This window comes from Thunnus maccoyii, chromosome 12 (assembly GCF_910596095.1).
Source record: "Thunnus maccoyii chromosome 12, fThuMac1.1, whole genome shotgun sequence".
In the NCBI taxonomy this organism is placed as follows: domain Eukaryota; kingdom Metazoa; phylum Chordata; class Actinopteri; order Scombriformes; family Scombridae; genus Thunnus; species Thunnus maccoyii.
Window position 1 is genome coordinate 24,046,463 of NC_056544.1, and position 17,785 is coordinate 24,064,247.

Sequence of the window (17,785 nt, forward strand, 5' to 3'; positions counted from 1 at the left end):
TTTAGTGTGGGTGCGCTTCTGTAACGGCAGTAACTGGGTGGGGATGAACCTCCTGAATTTGCACCAAAAATGCTGTCAAATGTTTCATTTATAATTGCCACCGCAGCCTCCAGATGAACATTTAATAACCAGGAATTCACATTATAGACGCTACCACTGACTATCCCAGTAACAAATTGGCCACAATTTTGCACACCCACGGTCCAGCCATATACTAGGGTTTGACCTTGTTTTGTTGTTGATAATGTCAGTATGTTAAGTGACCAACTAATACCGGCAATCTTACACTGATTCTTCGAGATTCATTACAGTGTGATGTTCTGGTAGAAGGCTAAAGCCACACGTATACTCCCGAGCCGCTGTGGACACTACGGACACATAGTAGCTGTGTTTATACTACTTTCTGGCGTCCGCTTGGAGGACGCGATCCACATATGCGCAGAAGGTCAACGTCTACAGGAAGCAGGTCTATCTGTGTACTCGCAACATCTACACTACACTCCCACTTTACTACATGACACACCCACATAGTTAGGTTTAGGCATGAGGAGGGGATGGTTAGGGTTAGGGTGGGGTGTCATGTAACATACCGTTATGGTGACAACATCTGGGGTGGGGTAGGGGGGGGCAATATTTAATTTACTGGAAATTAAATGTGGCAAAAGATCCCAAATTCAGACTTTAACCTTCTCTGGGCTTCACCAGACTCATATATTCCGTCAAGAGAGTTATTGCAAGTTTAAAGCCTTTGTAATGGATCATGAGTTGCATTTTAGAAAACAAATTTAACTGACACATCACGCATTATTAAATGTATCATAGATCAAACAGCAGGCCTCAAGTGTTCCAAACATCCCTCATTTTCTAATGAATTCATCTCCACTTCCCTACAGGGGATCAACAAGAAGGAGCTTAGTGTAATACAACTGGCCTAATGTTTCCCACATTTATATAAAACTTTAAACCAGTTTGTCATATAAATCAATAATTTTTTACAAGCTCTGTTGTGTTTAAACTCACAATAGTGGAAGATAGTTTCCAGTGACACGTATAGCATAACATGTTGGATTTTTGTGTCATTAAGACAGAGTGAAGTGTTAAAATAATACAGCATATATGAACTGCATACATACAGTAAGTTCGGATGTTGTTTGTGCTTTGTTCAGAGGACTCACCTCAAACTGAAACATTAGAATATAAATTAATAACCTACAGCTCCTTTACAAGACAGTTTCAAAGTGCCTTAATGTATTACTGAGTTAATTCAGTGAAAATTACAAATTACAATAAATGATTTGTGTACTTACTGCAAATATATTGTGTTTAATTGCCACCCATGATTCAAAACAGTACACATCCTTACTTGATTTTAAGGGGGAAAAACATAATTTAATACACTATTTCTTTAAGTTAGCAAGTATTTATAACTCTGTCCACTTAAGACATTTAGAATGTTTTTTTTACTGTCAGAATTAGACCATGTTGTGTACATCACTGATGACTGTTGACAAATCCTACAAAACAATACCACAATTATTTATGATTATGATTATTAGCAACTGTACATGTTTCATGTGTTCACTGTACAAAGATAAACCATCTCCTCTAATCCTCCAGTAAAATTAAAAGACAGTGCTTAAATCCAAAACTGAATCAATCTATTCAATGTACACATTACAGCAGCTGTACATGAACAAAATGTATTTAATACACTCAAGATTCAAAATGTCTTACATGTCTTACTTCTTGTTTGCAACTGTTTGTACTGATATCACACATCTTCTTGTACTTTGATAAGACACCATCAGATCAGGCTTTGTATGTAATCACTGATTAATACTTATTCTAAACTCCTTCATTATTAGTTTTTCAACAACTGTAAAGACCCAGCACCATGTATGTCCTTTGCACTGAAAAGAAAACAACATTTTGCTGAGAAAGCCAGTCTTGGTAGGTATAGTTAGAGTCAGACAGCAGACATGAAACCCCATCAAAACCATCCGGCCAACTGTCTTCCCTGGTGTCTCACAAGCTCTCTACTTTTGTCTTCTGGAAACTCTGTAATAAAACAAAATATTTTGTTAAGTTTAAAACAGATGTCTTAAATAAATATGATTAATGTTCATATGATGGCCCAGGACAAACTTTCATGTGATGGAACAGGACAAACATGCAAGTTAATCCAGGGCACATACTGCTAGCTACATAGGTAATCATTTATTTAAGCCAAGTTCCACATCCACAGCCCAGTTTATTATATTTACAGTAATTATTTTCATTCTCTCATTCAACCCACAACCCCATGTCCCAATTCAATTCCATTTCTGATTGGATTCAATATCAATTTGGTTAGGGATGTTTCAGTTACAATACCCATTTGGCTTGGACATGACAGAGATTCTCAGAGAAATAATGCTGCAAATTGTACAAGGAACCCTCTAACCTTGTGCATTATCAAAAATATTAATGTTTACATTAAGAATTGACTCCAAAGCAGTAACATTAATGTACTTTTTATTTGTTAGCTCAGTTAGCCATTAGCTCTATGGGCTCCGTTAGCTGATAGCCGTTTGAAATGCACTGTGCACGCACGTTAGTCACGCAGTGGTGTCCACATGGCGGCTGTCAGCACCTCAAACTCTGGAACAAACAGTAGTGGGAGCAGCAACATGGCGTTAAATAAAGATAAATGAGGTGGTCTTACCAAAGGCTGACCATGCAAGACTAACAGGGATAGAGCTTCATGCATCCACGGGGAAAGGCATATATTAAAAGATCAATCTTTTGTATTATTAAAGAAAGTGTTTTGAATGCTTACCTTCTGTTCCCCACTGCATACAGTATGCATGTGAGCGGGCAAAGAGCCATGCTTTTGTGTTTTCCGGTCTTTATCCCCAAGCTGCAAAGCTATGACATCACCGCAACATGATTGGTCAGTTGCAATTGATGGTCCTGGAGCAACATTAATTATGATGTCATAGGAACAACACCAACGCGGCGATATCAGATTGCGCGAGGGTAACAGGTGTAATACACAGGACATGGTTATATTTGTTTAATAGGCGTTAAATGAAACAGTCACAGGGATACTGACTGTCCATAGTAATATGTAGATTTATTTAGTCTTCATTCTTCTGGGCCCCCAAAGAATTGAAAACTCGCCATCCATGTGAGTTTGTAAAACATGAGCTCGCAGATTCATCTGGTTCCCAGGCTAGATAGACACAAGTGCAAAACAGCTCAGCTGTCCACTTGTGTTCGGATCACCAAAACGCATTTTAAAGGAGGGGGGGGGGGGTGGATGGGTAAGAGAGGCTAATACGGGTAGGGAGCGAATGCAATGGGGGGGAAGTGAGGAATGTACAAGGATGAATAAATGTGCATTAAAAGGGGTAGGGAGGCGAAGGAGGAGGGGAAGACTAGAGGGGGGAGTAAGGAGCGGAAGAGAGTCATGGAGGATACTAGGTTGTTGCATTGCTTGGGCCAGCAACCTCGTCATCCTCCACCACCCTGTTAGTCTTCTTCTTTCTCTTACCTGAGTGCCCCTTCTTCTCCTGTTTTCAAGGGGAGCTCCTGGCAGTTTGAAGTGACTGCACTTATTGCTCATCATCTGAGGACTCATACTTCCTGGATGACTCCTTAATGATGGCTTTGACAGTGAGGATAGAGTTACTCTTCTGTAGTATCCGCAATGACTCAACAAACTCTGTGTGTCTTCCTTCTAGTTTTTATGATACCGGTATCTTCACTCTAGCTTTGAGACTGAGCACAATACAGCCTCTGAAAGACGATAATGTTACCTGGGATCGCAGGCGCCGCCACGGGTCTCTTTATTAGCTAGCTTCGTTAGCTAGCTAGCTAGGCGACAAGAGTTTGGATTCCAAACAGCCAAAGGAGCGCGGCAAAAATGCTACTTGAAAATGTTCAATAAAATGTATGGACTTACCAATTAAAATAAATTGCTCCTGGCTGAATTGTCACCATCGGTGTGATGCAATGTGTGGTAGAGGCAGACAGAAAAGTAAAATGGCGCTTCTGGGTCAGGTCATGGGTCAGCTCTTGATATTTCAAGAATGCACAATAATTTCCTTTGAATAACTGATGTCAGCACAAATTCTCAATTCATTTGAACATACTTTCCAAATGTTACATACATCTTTCCAAATTATGTCCTTAATTTTAAGTGTAAAACATTTAAAGATAAAATTGCGTAAACACCTAACCCTATAAGACGTATATTAAACGTGCATTCAACATAATGTTGCATACATGGGATATGAGTAAATAGAATCTGTGTATATGACAAAAAATAAAGTTATACTGTTAACGCGGGAATGTGCGGTGCTTATGTTAAACATTTACAGGATTTTATGCATTTTTAAAATATGTAATCATGTTTTCAAAATATGTTCTAAAACAAGTCTATACATAGCCCAAAATCCTGGTCTAATCCTGGTCTATATCAGAGCTAAAGCATAGAGGCGATGTTGAAATAGTGTCTATTCCTCAGTAGGTAAAGTTAATTCTTCCTTTAAACTTCAAAACTAGAGAAGATCTTTGAAACCTCTGAAAATCAGCCACGTCTGCAGCAACATCATGGCAAGCACACCTGCAGATGCTGTGCCATTTGTCATAACCTTTGGCTATAATAAATTTACACAAGGTCCTAACAAAAGAATCGCCAAATGCAACATCTGCAGTGTCAATAAAGGATACTGGATCGACCACATCAAACTTTATCAGGCACCTGAGGACACACCCGGATAGGTCAGTAATGTGAAATTTAATGTTAGCACCTATGGACAATTAGCAAAAATGTTTAGCTCAGCATCAGCTATCTAACGTTAGCTTACTACTAGCTTTGTAGCTAAGAGAGGTTAACTTGATTAGATTGGTGTTTGCTGAATATTGAAAAGATGAGTGTTTGTTTGCTTGCCACACACCACCCAGCCAATAGATCAGTCAGGACTACATCAAGCAACACTTTGCAGCTCTTCATGCAGCACTTCTCCACATAAGTCATGGGAGAATTCATTTTACACAACTAGCAGACAACAATAGCTTTCCCAAAAGGACACTGAAATATGTCTTGTATGAGTCATATTGCAAATACATTTAGGAATGGACGGGAAGGAATGAAGCTGAGAGAGTACTGTATGAAAGAAAAAGGCTTATTAAATTACAAAAAAAGGAATTAATAATGCAAACATATCCTTATTCCAGGTTGCATGTCTGAAAAGTCAGATTTTAGTTCATATTAAACATTTCTCCCTGCGTTTCCAGCCGCACCTTTGCAGCCTTTGAAACACTTCTCTTTGACTCTTCGTACTAAGACTCTGAAATGTAAATTTGTTTTCCTCTGGGAGCAGATGAAACGAGAAAGCTGTAAGTACGCCTGCTTCACCGATTCTGTGAGGCGTCATTAATCTTGACAGATCTCTTTAATTTAATTTAACTGCTATATTTGTTATGCTTGTATGTTAGTTTTAGGTGGCTCCCAGTAATAATATTTAAACTTGATTGCAACAACTCGCTCTACATGGCCCTCTCTTTGGTGTACCAGGGACCAACACTAACTACTTACAAATGCAGAAACCATGCTTAATGTTGCTACTGGCTGTAACTACATGTCGTGTAAGAGGTATACTTTTAATTTGACATAAAATATTCCCATTTTTACTGGAACTATTCCTCTTTGTTACTGAGTTTATTTAGCAATAGGTATGCTGTAATATTGTTGCTGCTGTGCTGATTTTTATCAAACTGCTCTCTTGCTGCTGCAACTCCAACCTCCTGCTGAGGACCTCTTGGGAAATAAAGTAATTAGCATTATTGTGTTATCTTTTATAAAAACCTTGTGTCTTCAAAACGTAAGCTCTCCACGAACAAAGAGGGATTTCATAGTGTGAAAAGTGTCGCAAACTTAAAGCTGCACTAATCAGTATTTTCTATATTACGTATGGATGAAATGACTATGTGTAATGTGACAAAGGTCGTTTATAGTGGTGAATCAGCCCTGCAGTTCGCCTCAGCTCTGTGAAGCATTTTAGTCTATTTTGGATCAGTGTTTCGTTTTTACTGTCCACAACTTTACTATTGTGGTTCAGTCTCACTGCTCTCATCAGCGTTGTTTCCAGCAGCAGCAGGGAGCTGTTTTCCACAAAATAGGGTACTGTACACGACCTGCCCAGTGCCAAACAGCAGACAAACAAAGTTGGAAACTAGCTGCTGAACTCAGAAATTGGTGGAGACCAAAACAGAACTAAAAGGAGACTGACTATCATATTTATCAGGTGGCCAGAAACATGACTCCAAGTGGAGGCTAATGTTACTCTGTATTTGCTGGATTTGTAAGTGACTGCTTGCAAACACATTTACTATTACAACTGTATATGGTGACAATAGGCCAATGACTTGTTTACAAAGGTCAATTAATGCAGCTTTAAAATGAAGTAAAAATCCCAAAAGTTGGAGTAACTAGGTTTTTACAGTTTTATTACAGTATTACATACAGATTTTAGGTAAAATACTAAATCATAGTCAGATTTGGCTGAATTAACTGCCCAGTTAATTAATCCAGCAATCGTTGGACCAGCAGAGGTGGAATGTAATAACTTTTCCTCAAGCTCCAGTTTGTTGTCATTGTTTGACTCACAATGAGCAGTTTTTAAAAAAGGATCAAAATTGATGCAGCAGAACCAAAGATTTTCTTTTTATTCCACACAGTCTTACTCCTTATCAAAACCTGGTGTACCCACAATGCAACTCAACCATCGACAGCTCTGTTCAGAGATTCGGGGTGTGTTATGGTAGTAGCTGCTCAGCAGAGATGAGGAACAAACTACCGAGGTCTGGTACCCTCACTTCTTTGTAACTCCAGACTCGCAGATTTTTTTCATTTTCAAACTTGTAGTCTTCGGCCCCAACCGATGCTGACTCAAGTGACATCACTTGAAACAATTTATCAGATTTCAAACAGCTCCTCTTTAAGTCTGACTATTTCCAATTTGTGCAACTTTATACTTCTACTGCACTTCATTTCCAATATTGTAGTTTCCACTAAACTACATTTATGTGTTGGCAGTTACAGCCATCACATTGATTTTCACACACAAAACATATGATAAACTTGGGGGCATCACAGTGGCTTATAGTGGTGTAAGATGCAACTTCCCTGGTTTGAATCCTGCCGTAGAACTTTGTTGCGTGTCTATCTCCCCACATTTCCAGTCAGTCTATCTAGTGAAGGTATTATTTATTGCTGTAGACTAAATGACCCAATAGTATTGTACACAAAGTAGTCATGGTTATAGTCACATGGACCATCTACAACATTAAACTGCTCTTTAAAGGTTCAAACACCAACAACTTAACACTCGTGAAGAGGCCACTTTGCACAATGTGTACCTTTACTTTTCATAAAAACACTTCACTGCTTTTACTTGTACGTATTATTTTTACATTGTGTTAGTTTTAGTTTCACTCAATCAAAAGGATACTTCTTCCACCATTCAACACTGACTCGACAAATCATTCAACTAAGAAGAAGACAGGTTTGCCTGCAACTAAATATACACCAAAGAGGCTGAATACACACGCAAACACACACATTTCTTTCACACATTTGTTTTCTATTCAAGTATTTTGAGAATAACCCGAAGCGAGGATCTGGAGTTTATAATCATCTTGTAGAGATAAACTACCCTCCATGTATTAACTGGAACTTTTATAATCCCACTAATTCACTGGACTGCGCTAAGAGGAAAAGTTCTGAGAGTTGAAATAATTTCCCAAGTAAACATGATTTAAAAAGACATTGGCCCGCAGTTAATACACACCAGAAACAATGTTGAAACAGTTACCTCTGATACTCACAGCGGGTCGTATTACCCAGCTGTGTCACCCTTGGGTGTTGCAAAAGAGCACCTCTGGCCAGGAATAATATTTCTGCACCAAACCAAAATGAGTACTGTTTGTAGGGCAATCACTGTTAATGTCTGTGAATGGTATGTAGGGACCAGGCAGCTGAGAAAAACAAGTGACGAATCATTTCACCAGCATGCCATGAACACAGACACGGCTGTCATAAAACAGCAGTTCCAACTAACATGAGATCGGATGTGACAAATTCAGACTCCGGGATGTTTTTTCACTGAGACATGGTAACAAATATTTATATAAGAGAAAGCAAATTGCCTAACACTAATACATCCCATATGATCAGAGTTTCTCAGTGACTTTGAACCCTTAATTAAATACGTTAGCTCATCTCGGTCGACGTAATATAAACACAAGTATTAAAGGGGCATTAGTAAGTAAGCTATGACTTTAAATGACCTCTATTGGACACCAGTGGGACCTGCAGTGATGGGTTGTGTCCGTCCAAATGTTGCTCACATTTCCGAAAAGTCAACAACAGAAACTTTGGATCAGTTAATGTTTTCATCGGCTTCTTTTATACAGTATACTGAAGAGGATGTAATAAAATACATAATCGAAAGAGAGAAGTATCATATTCCACTGTACCGTGGACCTTAGTTGTTGTCCAAAAACTATTAAAAACACGCCAGCGAGCCACCGCTGCACTTGATGACATCTCCCTTCATCGCTGTAGAGAGCGGTTATCGCAGCTTTTTTAGAAACAGCTCCAAAGAGTCTTTTTTTTAGACAACAACGGAGGTCTACGGTACATAGAAATATAATATTACTCTCTTTTGATAATGTAATTTAATCACATTTTATTCAGTATATTTGCATAAAAGTAGCTGATGAAAACACCTTCTAGTTGTTTCCGCTTGTTTTCATCTCTAACTTCAGTTTTAACGGTTATGAGTGACGTTGATCTTCTCATCTAACTCTCAGCAAAAAAGAGAATAAGCATATTTCCCAAAACGTTAAACCGTTCCTTTAAGCGGAGGTCTGTTTTGCTGAGAGGAATAAAGTGAAGAAGTGGTGTTTGCATTTCCATCAACCCTTTTGTGCTCCATTACAGACGTGCCATCTTTTTCACCTCCTCAGCCAAGCATGAAAACAGTATTTGCAAAAATCTGCAAAATTCAAAATGAGCATAAAAACAGATGGAGGACACTTGTGATCCTATTACAGCTCCATCAAAGACACTGTTTGAGCTGTTTTACGGAGCTGTCACAACTGAGCAAAACAATGACTGTGAGATGCAGAAGAAAGCTCCAGAAAAAGCTAGTAAGTGAATCTTGAGTTAAGATTATTTTGTCAAACTACTACTTCCAAGGTCAGGGATAAACATTATCACTTGTGTACTAATTATATTTTATGATAGTAGTTTTTTGGCTTGAGAACAAAATGACTAAACAATGTCAACTCAGTGTCCACTTTCTCCCTTGTTCCAGAGCTTTTGATCGTATCACGCAGTCTTCCTTCATAAGATGTTTGTTTTCCAAGGTCAAGAATGAACTCTCAAGGTCAACTTGTAAACCAAAACGGACAAGGAGTCCTAAAAGTAGTCAGAGTAATGGAAAGTTTGAACATCCACAGTTCTTTGACAACTACACAAGCTGTTCTGATGAAGACTGTGTGGTTGAAGGGTTGAAAGCCCCGGAACAAGCAAGTAAATAGACCCTGAGTTGTGATTATTTTGTCAATTGCTGTTTCCAAGGTCAAGAATAGCTTGACACAAATGTTGTATCAAAATGTTTTATGTCTTAGAGAACAGAGCTTTCCCTCATTCCATCCTTTGTTTGTTTGTTTGTTTGCCACATAAATAATTGCGGGAATGGATTTAATAAAAGACATGTAATGTAAAGCCTCACAACTTCTTTGTAGAATTAATGGATCCAGCTTTGGGGTTCATACTTTCACTTGTAACCTGATGAAATATTTTGAAACTGTTGTTTACATTTAGAAAAAGTCCACAGTAGAAAAACAATCCACTAAAATTGAAATGCTTTTGTTATTTTCTTCCCCTGGTGTGAAATCGAGGCGACGCTACACTGCCAGGGCAAACACATTTTTTTAGGGCGAAACAAATCTTGGCTCGCTGCTGTCTCTCGCACGTAGCGCCATGCTCCATCTGAGCACTTGAACAAACAATCAGAGCATCTGGTGAAACAATCGGTGAGTCATTGGTATTGATCAACAACCTGATCAACATCCCAAAGGCATATTAAGATGATTTTGTGCTATACTGAGCAGTACAAATCTTGTTTATTACCCATTTAAAGGCCTGATATATAAGATTAAATGAGGTAAATAATAAAATTAACTGTGATTCAGCCCTCTGTGCAGTGGGAACGCTGGCCGAGGCCTGAGAGCATAAACCATGATTCCCCAGCACAAGCTCCATGTCAGTGATACCATGAGCCTAATGATTAAAACAAGCCTCCTCATCTGTTTGACTTTCAGTAAGCCAGATTTCCACCCCCTGCGCAGCACTTTTCATTCCAGCTACATTACATAAATCAGTGGACGGCAGAGGAGTGGAAAGGAAGAGTCCCATAAGTAATAAGGGGGGGAAAATATCACAGGAAACCATTTGGGTAAGAGTTCACTACAGTATAGCAGCCTATCTATTAATTGCCTTCCTCAAATCCTTGTTGCACAATCAAAACAAGTTATTGTGTAATCCTTGATATGGAGGTAAAATTAGAGCCGATAATCATGTTTCTTATCAACAGTCTGGAAATTACTCTGACTGTTTTCTTCTTTCCAAGGAGATTTTTTCCTCATTTATCACAAACTCTTGAGAGTCCAGTGGTTGTGAAGCATTAGTGCACATCCAACAAACAATGGTTAAAGTCACTTTGGATGCTTACAGACATTTACAAATACTTCTAAATACTTAACTAATTTACTTACTTTTTTCTCCCATCATTCTCGTTTTCAATAGAAAAAAAAACCTTATAATGAGTCACAATAAAAACTCACTAATTGAAAACTTATCTAACACATAACATAAATCATAACATACTGTAAGTCTTCATGACAACTTTCCCAACGTTGTTTCTGCAGGTTAAAACGTTAGAAATGCAGTTTTAAGTGCAGTAATGTCACATTTGAAGCGCTCTTCTTACCGTTTCGCGTCTCGTCATCGTTCACAGCTTGTTGGAAGGTCTTTGCCTCGCGCTGGCTCCACGCGGATTGTGCCTCCCACTGTCACAGCAGCGCGCTCTGCACCGCGAGCTCACTGGCTGCATCTGCTCCGTGCAGCGCGCGCACATGCACGCACAGACAAACACTTTTTTTGTCTTAATAAACAGAGAGACTGAGCCAATGTGATTAACTGCCAAAAAGGAAAAGCGTCTCTGGAGCTAAAATATGCATTTATAAATATGAAATACCGGAATTTTACCGCAATTTTTTAATTATGATAATTAAAACTAAAACGGCTCATTGTGCGTCTCCATAGCTCAGTAAAGAGTTTCTTATGATGACCTTATCCCTACTTTTTGGTTTAACTATAATTTATGGCTTTGCTGTGATATTTTCTAATAAAGTTTCAATAACATTTTTGGCACCACTTTCACCTTTTGTCGTAACTAACAGAAGAAGAGAGGTATGCACATTCAAATTTTTAAATAAATTATTTTAATGATTTATCAACCATATACTAATTAGTTGTAAGCTATTATTAGGAAAAACTTGTCTTTTTTATTTCATCATGAAGACCCTTCAAATGGACCCTTTGACCTCTGATCCCCTGGAAAAGTCCTGCAGGACATTTGGGCCAAAATCTGTTAATTAACAACTTATTAATAGTAATTAATGACTTCTAAACATTTATTATCATACATAGCACACTAACTTTTTCTAACTAATGACTTAATAACATTTATAACTGCAGATTTGATGGTTTATTAGAAAGTAAAATACTCTCAACACTTTATTAATGACTCAACAGCAGCCAGAGAGATTTATCACAACCTGTCAATCCAAAAGTTCTTGTTATTAATGGCTGATAACTGCTCAGTAAAGCAAACCATTAATGAAGCCATTAGTTGCAACTTATAAACCCTTTTATGAATGATGTCTTATCAGAAAGTAGTACCAGAGTTTTATTATTGTAATGCTCAGTGATAATGACCTTATTGATATCATATGTATCTTTAATCTCCTGTTGTAGCACCGCCAGGGACATGATACTCAATAGTAAACAGTGACCTTCATTTTAGTTTAAGTCAGGCCCATTTCCATACTTTTGGGGGCTTATAGTATTAAGTGCCTTTATTAAGGACACCATTGAACCCCAAAATACCAAATGGTATTGCTGATGTATTTTTCTGTTATCATTATAATATGTTAATAGACACTCATAATGCTTTTTTAATCTTCAGTGTTAGTTAATAGTGATCCCTTTAATGGCATCACATTCATTTTCCTATGAACTCATTCTTGAGTTAAATTAAATAAAGGTCATATTGTGGCATGTAGTCAGCTAATCCTTCATTCATCAGCTGCTTTCTACCTCAAATTGCTTCAAATGTATGCAAAAAAAAGTTGCCCTGTGGACAACAACGTTGGCCGAATATATATATATAATATAATGTTTTGTAGTTTGTAGCTGGTTTAATAATATTCCCATATAAGAATTGACAGTGTTTTTAGTTCTCAATAGTGAGTTCACACGGGTCTTCTTGCACTTTATGGTATTTTTATTTCCAGTAGTATCCCTATAATTTTGTACTGTGTGTGTTTGCAGATCTCATTATTGACGTTATACTAACCATTTTCTGGTTTTTGGTTTGTATAATCCCCTATGGTATCTCTGTAATTGTCATCTCTAGTTAACTCTGTATAATTTATATATTCATACATACATATATATAACAAAGTTGTCACTTTTAAGAAAAAAGCACTATGGATGAAGGAATGCCACACTGGTAAAAGCTCAAAAAAGACAGTGTAGACAGGCAGAACGTAGGTGGCGAAATACCAAACTCCAGATTCACAATGACATCTATAAAGAGAGACTTTGCATCTATAATTTAGAATAAAAAAGGGCACGGCATTCCCTTTTCTCTGAAATTATTAATAAAAATAACAATCACACATCATCTTCACTGTTGTTGACAGACTGACAAACCTTTCAGCATCAGTCCCTCCTGAACTGCTTTCCACCACATCATGCAATGACTTACAATCTTTTTTCACAGAGAAAAATTCTGAGGATAAGACAAACAGTCTGTAACTCAACCCTACCTTAATTTGGCACATTTTTACCCCCTAGATTACGCAACCTTGACTGAAATTGTTCAACACCTTGGACCTACTACCTGCTGCCTTGCCACTCTGCCTACAAGCTTCTTTAAAGATGTTTTTAACTGCATAGCATCAAATGTACAGATAGTCAAAAGTTCTCTTCGGTCAGGCTTTCTTCCAAGGGGCCTGAAGACCATATTTATTAAACCTCTAATCTGGATTCCTCAGTAATAAATAACTACAGGCCCAAATCAAACCTGCCTTTTTTAGGAAAAATCATTGAAAAGGTTATTTTTCAGCAACTTAATGTTTTCCTGGTGCAAAACAATTTCCTTAATGCTTTTCAGTCTGGATTTCAACCACACCACAGCACTGAGACTGCACTTGTGAAAGTTTTAAATGACATTCATCTGAGCAGTGACGCATCAAAAATTTCAGTTTTGGTATTACTGGATCTCAGTGCAGCATTCGACACGTTTGACCATAAGTTACTGTTTGACAGACTGGAAAAGTAGGTGGGACTGCCTAGCACTGTGCTAAATTGATTTAAATCAAATTTTCAAGATAGAGATGACTTTCTGTCATTAGTAATTATGAACCTGAGCAAACAAAAGTCATGTGGAGTTCCTCAAGGGTCCATTCTTGGGCCTCTTCTATTCAATATCTACATGCTCCCCCTTGCTCAGATTATCATAACATTTCTTACCATACTTATGCAGATGACACACAACTCTACATAACAGTGTCACCACATGACTAAGGTCCCTTACATTTGCTGAATAAGTGCACTGAACACATCAATGAGTGGATGAGCCAGAATTTTCTACAACTGAACACAGAAAAGAACTCAAATAATTGTTTTTGGCCTCAAAGAAGAAAAATTAAAAGCCAGAGCTCACCTTGACTCCATGACATTAAAATCTACAAATCAAGCCAGAAATCTTGTTGTAGTTATGGACTCAGACCTAAATTTCAACAGCCTCATAAAGACAATTACAAAATCAGCCTACTACGTCCTTATAAACATAGCATGAATTAAAGGATTTCTCTCTCAGCAAGACAGAAAAACTAGTTCATGTGTTTATTTTCAGCAGGCTAAACTATTGTAATGGTGTCTTCACAGCTCAATAAAAAATCAATCAGACAGCTGCAGCTCATCTAGAACGCTGCTGCCAGAGTCCTTACTGAAACCAAGAAAGTGGAGCACATTACACCAGTCCTTAAATCACTGCACTGGTTTCCTGTGTGTCAAAGAATAGATCTAAATTCCCATTACTTGTCTTTAAAACACTAAATGGTCTCGGGCCTAAATACATTTCTGATTACTTGTACATTATGAAGTACCTAGACCCCTCAGGTCATCAGTGACAAGTTTACTCAATGTTTCCAGGATCGAAACCAAGCAAGATGAGGCAGTTTTTGGTTTCTATGTTCCCCACCTGTGGAACAAACTTCCTGGATACCTGAGGTCTGCTACAACCGTTAGCTCATTGAAATCAGGGCTTAAAACATTATTGTTTATACATAACTTCTTTTTAAGTTTTTGCTCTCTGTTTTTGTTGTCTTTTTAATGCAATATTAATGTCTACTTAATGTCTAATTTCAATGTGTTTCTTTGCCCCTATAAAGCATTTTGAATTGCTTTGTGACTGAATGGTGCTATATAAACAAACTTGCCTTCTACTGGGGTGAAAATAATGATACACAATGCTCTCCTATCACTGGCAGCATCAACTTTTAGAAGGTGATGTATACTCCCACATGTGTTATGATCCCATCAAAACTTGGAGATGAAACCTGACAGCCTGTCAAACATCTGGTCCACCGTAAGATTGACAGAAATACACAGAAGAGACAAACAAGCAGAGAAACCTTTCATCTGTGTATCTGATTACACAGTGAAACTGCGAGTTGGAGTTATATTTCTGATTCCCGAGATGATGCACAGAGCAACAAGTCCTCTGGGACAACGCTCAAAACCAAACCAGATGGACGAAAACAATTCACAAAAGAACATATTCTCCATGAAAATTGGGACGTTGTAGGGATTTCATCTCCTAACTAGATACAGAAAACAGCTGTTCTTGGTCTCTTTTACTTGCCATCCTTTCTCTTATGTCCTCCTCAGGTGCAATAAAGTCACTCAGAAAGCTTAATGGGCTATTTTCACAGCAGATATTGTGACTTGTCACAGTAGGAAAAGCACAGGTGTTACTAATAACGTTAACGATGGCTCTGTTGTTTTCAAGTGTACCAATAACTATGACAGTATGACAGTGAGCCAGCAGGCACAATAACAGGAACTGAAACTGAAGCAGCAAAGAGGAATTGTTGTTTTATGTTGCTGGTCTCATGTTTTATGTTGTTATGCTTCTGGTTTATGTTTTATCTTTGGGTTAGGTACGATGTATGCTCCTGGTTTTATATCGTATTCTTATCTTATCAGCCATCATTAATTTTATTATCAATTTTATTATTTACATGCTAGCTTTTCTTACTTAAAAGTTTTTTCTGTTAAAAAAAAAGGTTTATAGCACAATTAAATTTCACCTATAGGTCATTATGTATGGGGGCCTAACTGTGACAGGGGAAATAAAGGAATGAATATATGAATGACTGTGATTGGTTAATAAATACATCAATTAAAATTTTGCCAAAAAAGAATTCATTTTAAAAAAATATTTCATTTATGCATTTCCACATTTAAGTGCTTCAAGATTTTTGTACCCCGCTGTCATCTCATTTAATCAAATAAACTGTAAGCATGTCACTGGAAATGATGTGTGGATAATGCTGATGAGACATATTTGGACAGTAAACTGATCAAATGTTTTCCACATGTTTCATGGGTTTGATAAAGTTGTTCGTGGGTTGTTCATGGTTTCGTCTAATATAAATGATTTGCAGACATTTTGACTTTTCATAATTTGAGGGTAAATCCAAGATAAATCTGAGAGATTACAAACAATATGATTAACGAGATAGGAAATAAGACAAAAATACATATTTCTGCTACACAAATTATCTCTATTTTTCTTTTTTTTTTTTATAGTGGAACAGTAGATTGTCTTTCATCATCCAGCCTCTCATAACCATTCAAATGAAATATTCAGAGAAGGAAACATTATTCATTGTTAACCTGATTGCAAATCATATGTTACTTGTGACAAGGAGTCATGAGTAGACTGAATTATTGTAAATGGTTATGGGCTCTAAAAGGTCACAAAATAGAAAGTACAGGTGAAATTAATAACATAAATAATGACTTATTTCTGTTAAAGTGACCTGGTTGGTATTAAACATGCTGGCCCAGTTGTATGTCCTATTGGGACACTTTATATTACCAAGTCATTATTAAAACTATTGGTTAGTGCTGTAAGATGTGACAGAATATGTGCTGTGAAAAAGGTCTGTTGTGCATCACCTGTACACTAGATGTCCTCAGCGAGTCTCCTGCCTCTGTGGATCACCTGACTTCCATTTGTCATCAGTCACCTGCCTGCAAAGCTGTTTATTATTTTCTCATTAGCTCCTATGTTTATAGAGAGAGCTAGTTTTGAGTGTGCAAGATTTAGGATGCAAAAAATCTCAAAGTAAGTTTTGTTTGAAAAGCCCTTAAAGTATAAAGCCAGATGAAGTTTGTATGAAAGGTGACAACTCGTCAGACAATATTGAGATTACATTTAAGCTATTTAATAAACTTTCTTTTTCAGAAACATTGTATCTGTCATCACAGTTTTTTGTGTGTATGTGAGTCAAAGAGGAGCCAACACTATCAACAGGGTGTTCAGATCATCTGCTGTATGCAACCTAAAATCACACATATTCCTATCATATTATTATTAGGTTTATATCCATCCGAAACTATTCAACTCTTGAGTAAAGCTGCTAAAACTGGAGGGAACTGCACTGACAACAAATGATAATCAGGATTAGTATGATCTAAGTGGGACATAGTTATTTATTCTGGTTTAATTACTGCATGTAAGAGATTAAACAGTGTGGGCAGGCTTTTTGCATCTTTTTTCTCTCTGCCTTGGTAGAAATGCCCTGTAGTCATTGATCAGTTTTTGAATGTACTCACAAGATTGTTCAGTTCTTGTTTTGTAAATGTGAAGTTTGTCAAAATATCCCAACCATTTTATGTATTTATCCCAGTTTCAGCATCCATCTATTTTCATAACAACACTACTGTCCTCTCCTGGCTGACTGTGATAATACACTGGTGACGTTTTACTTTGTTTTCACTCTGAGACAATATTTACGTTAAAGTTTGATTTTAAGAAGATAAAATGGTTTTGAGGTTGAATGACACACAGTCTTCACTCAAGCATTTATCAACTGAGGAGACTTGACTTAATGCAACTACTGCTTGAAATAAATGCAAACTGATTCCATTCATAAATTGTTATTGTCTGACTTGTCTGACTGAGCAGTGTTTGTATGTATTTCCATATTTTTCTTTATATCTTAAGATGTTACTCCAGCCAGACAGATTAAAATATATACAGTAATATAATAATATTACATATATGACCAAATTGTTGCTTTTTATATTCCAATGTTTGTTCTCAGTTAAGAAAATTGGGTCTCAATTTGGGTTTGTTTTCTC

The 17,785-nt window shown here is 37.3% G+C and overlaps 1 protein-coding gene across 5 annotated transcripts in view; it reads right to left on the reverse strand.

Annotated features, from left to right (window-relative positions):
• The window catches only part of LOC121908127 (zinc finger protein GLIS1), a 63,491-nt gene that overhangs the window by 42,326 nt on the left and 3,380 nt on the right, over positions 1-17,785 (reverse strand). The window contains exon 2 of one of the 5 annotated variants that reach the window (XM_042427851.1): positions 16,598-16,680. The exons of 1 other annotated variant lie outside the window; for it this stretch is intronic. The gene's annotated coding sequence lies outside the window, so the exon portion shown is untranslated. Of the gene's footprint in view, positions 1-3,535; positions 3,899-3,946; positions 8,466-11,048; positions 11,181-16,597; positions 16,681-17,785 lie in introns of those variants that run through there. 3 more of the 5 variants (XM_042427849.1, XM_042427850.1, XM_042427852.1) reach the window with 3 other exon arrangements.